The sequence below is a fragment of the Anser cygnoides genome, chromosome 3, assembly GCF_040182565.1.
Source record: "Anser cygnoides isolate HZ-2024a breed goose chromosome 3, Taihu_goose_T2T_genome, whole genome shotgun sequence".
In the NCBI taxonomy this organism is placed as follows: Eukaryota; Metazoa; Chordata; class Aves; order Anseriformes; family Anatidae; genus Anser; species Anser cygnoides.
In genome coordinates, this window is record NC_089875.1 from 60,158,318 (window position 1) to 60,167,487 (window position 9,170).

Consider the following 9,170-nt stretch of genomic DNA (forward strand, 5'->3'; position numbering starts at 1 on the left):
AACTGAAATGGCAACAGCTTATTTTTGTTGCTCTAAGCACATCTGAATATTCATAATTACTATTTACTCCTTAATAAACTAAATGCTGATTGCACGTGGCTAAGGCTGATGTTTATCATACAGGTCTGAGCAGGATGGCAGGAATTCATTTGATCTGAGTTTGCACAGCACAAAATGAAGTTCAGTCTTGTTAACCGGATCTCCTAGGCAATACAGCAATACGCTTTAAAACATCAACAACATCAATAATTATCAAATACGTGAATATACATTCCTCTTTTAAGATATACTCCTGTTTCTTGTAATTATACACCATAGTTTATCCCACTGTTTCTGTCAAATATAAACATCATATCATAATATAAACACACATATGTATGAGGACAGGGAAAGTTTTTTTCTTTGAAGTGTGTGCATATATGCACACACATATATATGATGCATATTTTTGTGTATGTATACATACACATATCTATCATAGGGAATGGCTAAGCTGTCCTTGCCATTCAAGACAAGAAAAGAAATAGGGAGTTTGAGTTCCAGCAACCTATATTCTGACTAGGCATAAGGTGGGGGGGGGAAACACCCAACTTAGAAGTGGCAAAATTAGTATAACCCTGGAGTAGACTGTCTAGTGAAGCTGCAGAATAGCCATCTTTGGAGGGTATTTAAGTAAACAGTGTGCACATCAATCAACAATGATTGTTTATGGTGCTTGGGAAGTAAGAGTTAATTTCCCAAGGCCCCATTCAGCTCTGTTTCTCTAAATTATTTTAATTATTTCACTTCTCTTTACTGTTCAGGAAGGAGGAGCTTATGCTCAGTAGATTATACCAAGACCTCGGTGTGTTCAGAACATCATCACCGAATGTTTTAGAGGTTGCATTAGGAAAGACTCATTGTGAAGGCAGTACTTCTGTAGTATTCTATCACAGGATCATGATTGTGACAATATTTATGATAGCAACATTCAGGCTTTAATAGCTCAATCACTAGCCAGGTCTTTTGGTATCAGATAGTTCTGTAAGAGGCGTGATTCATCTAGAAGGGAGGAAAAGGATCATAAAAGGGAAATCCCTTCTATTGCAATAGCAGTGCTTGAGGTCATGCTTGAGTTCAGCACTTCTGTCTTCCAGGAGCCCTTTCATTACTTCTTTTCCTGGCGGAGAAGTGATGAGAAGGGCTTGTCAGTATAGAGGAGAAACAGGCAGGAAAATCCCTTTAACCTGTATCAGACAGAAAACTGGTGCTAACTACTGAACTAAGTAGTGATGGTTAAAAAAAAAATATAATAATTACCAAAACTCTTCTCTGCCATTTAGACAGAAAGAGCTGAAGTGGTTTTATGAATTTTCCATACACTCATCTAAACAAAATAAGAGAAATTCCAGATTCCCAAGGAGACTTCTAACGTGTTGCGGCAAGGGGCTGTGCTGGAAGTAGAGCTTCCTACTTATACCAAGCTTCCCTCTGCTTTTCCTCTGCTTTTCCTTTTTTTTGTGTGTGTGTGTTTTCTTCTTGTTAATGCTGCTGATAGAAATGTCAGAAGTAAAAGGACTGGTATTAAAGTGGGATCCAAAGAAACTGAAAGTTCAGATCTTGTCCTGGCTACTTTTGTTGAGATGTAGGTTAAAGATCAAGAATAATATTGTACCATTAAGGCTGGTGACACATTCCAATAAAGTACCTGTGGAGGGAAATGTTGGATGTCTTTAAGAACAGGTTATATGAGCTATAAGTAGATAAAGTATGGCTGGTCCTGCCTCATGGCATGGAGGTAGGGTGCAAGCCGGAATCTCAGAGTGCTTTTCCAGCAGTGTTATATAGGAGATTCTGTGAAAAGTGTGAAAAGTTTGCTATGGTAAAGGTAAAATCTTTCCAACTTGATTTTTATCTATCATACATTCCTCTGATATCTGTCGATACTGGGTCCAGCCTCAGGGCCTCTGAGACATGTGGGTGTGTATGTGTATGTTTGAGATAGCAGGAAAGCCCAGCGTTACTGACCCTCTGCAGTGTATAATACAGAGAATTCATATAAGCCCCCAACAAGAAATGAGCAAAAGACCAAAAATATTTTTGTCTAGGAGAGCAAAGTGCTTTCAGTGGATTTTGAAACAGGCTGAGGCAGGGCTTGTGGCTAAATTGAAGAAAATTAGGACAGCTGTAGGAGGCCAAATCAAAGGCTTGTCTGGCTAGCTCAGCGCACTGTTTCTCACAGTGGTTGAGAAGATGCCTAGCAAATAGTATAGAAATGGGGTGGTTTGTTCCTGATAACTTTCCAGCCTGCACTTTGCCACAATTTTCCTGTGGGATTTTGGGCTGTGGCTTGGTATTCTAGTGCCTTGCCTTCTCAGTTGTACAGCAAGTGTAAGAATGTTTGTTGGTTTTTTTTCTCACACTTTTCTGTATCTTACTTGCTTAATTTTGACCACAAGCTGTTCAGGACAGAGTCTTTTGTTTTATTAATTTTGTTTGCTATATTTGCACTATCTTAACACCAAGACACATAGATCCTATGCATATTTAGAAAATGTGGTCTCTGCTTCAAGAAAGTTGCTGTCCAAGCGTAGCAGACTTAACTGTGAACCATTAATATTGTAAGGGTCTTTGATTTAGGTTGAGGGTTGTAAGCGTAAAGGACAGCATAGATAATGCTGTGAAGGGATGGGCTATGCACAGAGATGGTCTTCTCTTTCTAAAGCAGTAGTAGTCAGCATGCATTAATGCATGCGTCTGTCTTGGTAGTATGAGCCCACCCATTTTAGTCTTCACCTTAATGTTTTGGCTGGGACATCTGTGTTGCCTAAATGTGTAGCGCACACCACAGCAGGGAGCCCTAAAGCAGAGTCTGGATTTTTGAGTTATTTGTTCCAGTGAACATTTCAGCATCCCTAAGTCAGCAGTTGGTTAACAAGTAAATAGTTGGCTAAAGACAATGCCTCGTGTAGTCTGATGGGAACAACTGCTGTTTACTTTTCTTGTAGATTCCCTTCTGATGAGATTATATAAGCAGCTATTCTAACTTTAAATGCGAAGTAAGCATTTAACACAGAGCTATACCCTCTGGGGGTGAATGGGAAGGGTTGGGGAATAGAGCTAACTAATGCCTGTTCACCAAATTAAAGCCCTTACTCCTCTGTCCTTTATTCCCTGGGCAGTTTCAACATATAATTGCAGTCAGTCACAAATCAGCCTGCAGTTCGGCAGAATTGCCAAAATTACAGGTCTTTAATATGCCATACTGTCTTTCCTTTCCCAGTGAAATCTAGTCTCACTTGAACTTTTCATTTTCTCCCAGAATATATGCAGTTTGTGTAAACCAAATGGTAAGAATTCAGTGCAACCTTTTCTCAGTTTTTCTAGATATTTCCAATAATGAATTTTCTAATGCATGTTTCCACTTAGTAAGCCAACTTTACACTCTCTGAAGGTATTTTAAATTGTGGTTAATTTCCATGTGCTTGGTGAATACGTGAATGAATGACTCTGTATCATTCCTTACTAATATGGGAGAACTGTTGACACCATTTTCTACTGGGATGGAAATATCTCTACTCCTCAACAGCTCTTAGCAATGGAATTGTGGAGGGACTGCTAAGTGAATAAAAAGTGATCATGTGAAGGTAATCTTTAGTCATGAATCATACAGCATGAAGCTTGTTACTCTTTTCCATGTATAATTTTTGTAATTGCCCCCAGTTCATCAGAATGTGAAGGAAAGAGAAGAAAAATGCAAGAAATACAGATACCATGATTGTTTCTGGTGGGCATCTCATATTTGTAATTATCTAGTCTGACCTCCTCAATAACACAGGCCATTGAACTTCATCAGTTGCCTCTTTGCCAGCCTCATTACTTCTGCTAGATGTACAGCATCTCTTTCATGAACACCCTCTTTTATTTTCATCAGAGACTAGAATTGTATGAGGGATCTGGTAAATCTTACTGTAAGTCTTGTTTTAGAATAATTAGTGTAGGTGTCAGATTTAATCTCCTTTGTCATAACACCAGCAAAACAGTCTAAGTGGGGTTTTACCGCAAGAGTGTTAAGTATTGAATAGGTTTCAATATCTCATATTTGAAGAGGTTAACAATCTTGGACACATTCAAAGCTCACAGCCGTTTTCAATGACAATGAGGAAGTAAATTCATTCCTGGACTTTCAAAAGCAGAGGAAAGGCATTTCCTTTGCGTAACGCAAATTCTGTGCACGGGGAATAACGTGAGTGTTATATGAGTGGCCAGAAATTCAATCTAGTTTTCCAAGTGGAGAGAAAATCAATTTGCCCTGTACTGACAGTGCCAGAATTTCCCCAAGAAAAATTCCTCCAGAGAAAGAGGTTTATGCCGGGAATTTACCAGCATTTGCTAAATTAAAGAGTCTGTAAATTGTTGGTTTTTAGGAAACAACTAGCTCCCACCAGGAAAATGGTAATCTGTTTTGTAAACATGGATTTACTCTGTGTTTGTGGGGGTGGCGCTGATTATGTGTTTTATCTCAAAAATGATATTGTTTTCCATGGAATTTCTTCTGATTCATACTGATTTCGTGGAGAAGGAACTCCCCATTTTTGCAATGACAGCACTTATTGGTAACACTAATGTAATCATTTATTCCTATCTCCACAGAGAGAGCTTTGTAAGATTTCTGCTGTGCACATAACAGGGAATGTGTTTTCATGTCACGTGCCCACACATCTGTAATTTCTTCAGCTGCAGAACACAGCCCACAAACTGCTTACTATAAATTACTGTTATAAATTCAGGTGGAGAGAAATAAAAGTAGCCCTAGGTAGATTTAGGAATAGCGGAGAAAAAAGTAGCCTATCACATATAGGAGGTGCTAGAGCAGTCTTTTCATCCCTAGTCTATATGGAGCACCCTAAGTAAATGTGTTTCCATCCTCACGGTCCTAGAACATGAAAACAGAGGTTTGTCTGACTTGGATCACCTGCACCAAGCAAATGCACCTCTGTGTGTGTTGACCTGCTTCGCATGGAGTGGGAGTTCCTTTTCATGGTGGAGTCACATATTCCATGTGTGGGACAGGGAACTTCTTAGGGGTCATAGATTTCTGATTTTGGGTGTGTTCTTGTAATTTTTATTGTCCAAAAGTGCATTGTGTGCTTTCTAATTCACACTCTTTAGAGAATTTTCTCTATTTGGTAGACCAGATTTACAGAATGCTGTTTTTTTCCCACAGTGGACAAGGTGAAGACTGAAAGTCCAACACCAGAAATTTAAGTACAACATGTACAACATGGTTATATACATTGCTTGAATGCATTTGTTTTGAAAATAGATGAGAGGGAAACACTAACCATATGGCTAATTCCCACTAGCATGTCATAAAATCTCATGAAAACACAAGGCAGAAATGCAAGGAGCTCACAGTCATTAAATATTCCATGGAGTTTGTTGCTGCAGTGAAGATCAGTAGCTGCACTGGCTTGACATGTTTTGATTAGGCCAATTATATCTGCCTTCATAGGTTTCCCCTTGCAATTTCGGTGGGTTTACAGTATCCTGTCATTTTCTGACCTAAATGGAGTCATTTAGGTGTGCACTGAGGAGCAGCTGTGATATTCTCTTGGAGAAATGGCTGCATTTCAGGGATGGTTTCAGTTTGCAACTAGAAAGAGAGAGAATGAGTATCAAAGAGATTGCCTTGTGTCACATCATCTGCCGAGAAACACAGAACAGCGTCTGCAATTCAAGTGTCAAAGGGTTTCTAAGGTCCTGGTGGAAGGAAAATAAACTATTAGGCATGATATATGTCAACAAAAACAAGGCTCTTGGCAATGTACAGATCTGTGGGGCAGCAAGGAATGGAGTGACAAGAAATGGAAAACTGAGATGTCAGCATGCAGTTTCCTGCATACAGCGATTCTGACTGAATCATTATCAACACAGAGTGCAGCACTAGATTTCCCTGCCTGCGAATAATAGTTCTTCTATCATGAAAGTAACACATGGACTGTGTGCTCCAGTAAGCATGTACACCTGTGTACACGTGCACAGATGATAGAGAAGTGGAACAGAAGGTTAAATCTTGAGATGATAGAGGCAACCGAATGCAAACTGGGATAGAGGATCTGGAATGGGATCTACAGAGTGGGTGGTCGTCATGGATTACATACAAATTTATTCTCCTTGATGCTCTCAGTAATAGCTTTTCAGCTTTTATTCATGAGTCCTCTGAATCTTTATGCCTTTCTGTTCTTACAGGTGCAGTTCCAGGCTACCGTACGGCTGGTCTGCAGTGTACCCATGAGGGCACCGGCCGTGCTGCTCAGCTCTGCCCGCAGTACGCTCCCTTCAGCTCCTGACTGTGGGGGTAGGCAGGGCAGCGTAAGCCCGAGTATGCCTGCCCCAACAGTGCCCTTAACCAGTCATCCTCCTGACTGAGCAGGAAAGCATCTCTTTTCCGGAATGGCGTGTGGATCTGGCAGCACAGCGATCACCTATAACCATGATTCAGAAACCGCATCCTGAGAGGGGCATAATTCACCTCAGTGTGATGGGAAGTGAAATGGAGGGATAAGCTTCAGTCTGTTCTTGTGGTGCTTCAAGATCATCAGTAGTGTTTGTATCTTAGTGCCTGTGTGGCTTGTAAATTCCTCCATCTGGGATAGCAGTCACTAGTAATCCCTGGTCACAGACCAGGGCCTAACTCCTGGAATGATATTTGCTTACAGTCCCTGCACTCCTGTGACTGCTTTTTCACAGGTACGTTACACTGACTGTCGGAGCAGGTGTCTATCTAGTCTCTCTCTTTTCTCTTTCTATGGTAGATTGAATCCCTAGAGATGCAGGGAGGAAGTAATCTCTACACCCTCTGCTATTGTGGTAGATTCTTGTGGAGATTGCAGAAGAAAGATCTGTTCTGCTACCTTGGTTGCTTGGCACGCATATCATAATAGGGGATTAATGACGCTAGGATTACCTCTGCCCTCCTGTTCTGCAGAGAGAATAGTTCCTTCAGAGATAGGACAGGTGGCACTAGAATGGGAATGGTTTACAACAGGCCAAAGTAGAGCAACAGTGTTACTTCAAAGTTCAGCCTGGAAGCTTGCAAACTCTGCAAAAAAAAAAAACAGTTCCTGGAATCAAAGTTATCCCGGGCAGAGAGGGCGACTCCTTCTAATGAAGTCCTGCACGATTCTAACGAAGCTCTGCAGCAGTTTGCCTGGTTCCACTGAACTGCGCATAAAAGAACACAAGGCTGTTGTAGTGCATACCTAATTTAACATGTGAATTGCTCATCAAAGGTAAATCCCCTAACTGAACATTCACCGTTTCATGAGCATTTTTACAGATTAGAGGCACCTACGCACATTCACCCATTTCTTGCTGTAGTTCAGTACTTAGCATATCTGCTCAATGTTTATCCATCAAGATTATTATTTAAAGCAAACTGATACAACATCTCTCTAATGAAATTAGAGTATACGTTTCAGCCTTATGTCTTAATTATAAGATTGGGCAAAATCAGTTTAGAAAATTGCTTGGTATCACTGGTCTTAAAACCCAGTTTCTTGTTTTTTCCATGTTTTTTAAACCACATATTTTTTGGATAATGTGTCTGGTGTCTACCTCCACAATGTTTTTTTTTTTGTTGTTTTTTTTTTGGGGGGGGGGAGGAGGGTAAGAAAGAGGGAAAGCCTAACTTAAAATAGTTTGTTCTTTTGTAGGTCGAAGGCTGTGGAAAAAATAAATCATTTTGCCTTTTAAAAAAAAAATCCAGCAACTTTTTCTTTAAGTTGCTCTGATGCCCCATTGTTTGGAGCAGAAATTTACAGCAACAGAAAGATTTATGTGTCAGGGATGTGCTGTTTGCAACTCAAATAAATGTCACTCCAAACCTCTTGCTAGTCAACTGCTATTTGCACTTGTGAGTAAAGACTTTAAGATCAAACTCCAGGTGGTTCTGTAACGAGGGACCACACGTAAATTCCCCTTAGCTTCTCATGGTGGCTGTACCCCACACTGCTCAAGTTGCAGGTGGGCTTGCCCCTCCCTTCATGTGAGCTGCTGGCTGTGCGGTGCAGGAGCCCCTGCACAAGCCCACGGTGCTTCCCTGTCTCCTGGCTGGAGCTGTAGAGGTCACTCCATGCTTTGGCTCGTCCATGTTGCTTTCTGTGAACAACGTGCTTGCCTGATACCCAAGAAATGTCTTCTGATTGACCTGAAACCACCAGAAGTCAGATCAAATACTTGCACCTGGAAAATATTTCAGGGTGAGCACAAGTGGAAGTAGCAATTCCCCCTGTTGCCCAGTGGTGCAGTGGAGGGGACATGTACAGAATGTGGTTGGCACTATTTAATTTCTGTCTGTTCCACAGAAAGCTAGGCAAGGACGGGGCCAAACCTATATTTCCTTTACCCTCCCTGGTAAAGTAAGGAAATCTCTGAGCTATGCTGAGGAACAAAGTATGCAGGAGGAGTTTCTCACTCTCTCTTGCTTGATCTGTGGTACTTAAATAAATAATTATGTATTTTCTGGGTAGGAGAGAAAGCAACAAGGAACTAGGGTTAATCGCAGAGTAGCAATAAGGAATCTTACTGAGGTTAATCCAGTTAATAGGTAAATATTTCTAAATAGAGTAGGGTAGGCTCATCATGCAAGGTTGCAAGCAGCTTACCCAGGACTATACTGTCTGGTGATCTTAGCTGTGGAAGAAGAGCCCAGGTCTCCTCACATGACAAAAAGATTAACCAAAAATTAAAAGACAGGAAGCTGTAGCTCTGCTCCTTTGTTTTTCACTTTGTGCCCTTTGTTTTTATGTTGTCAATGCTGTAAATATAAATGGAGGCTTTCATAATGAGTAAAAATGCAGGAAAATATAATTTTTCATGTACATATACATTTTGAGGTTAATAAAAGGAACAGAAATATCATCATTTTCTTCTGGATCAAGCCACTTATTGATTTTTTTTTCAGTGGTCTTCCACCAAACCAAACCAGCTTTACACAGAGCTCGAGTAAGCTAACGTCCTACAAGTGTGACAGAGCATACGCCATCTCCTCGCAGGTCACACGTCGTCCACAGGGTGATCCAGAGAGGGTTTGCTGAAGCTCAGACCAGTAGGGCAAGGCTGGACCTCCTACAACTGCTGCCCCCCACTAGTCCAAATGAAAGGGGGAGGAAATGTAAGAGGCAAGG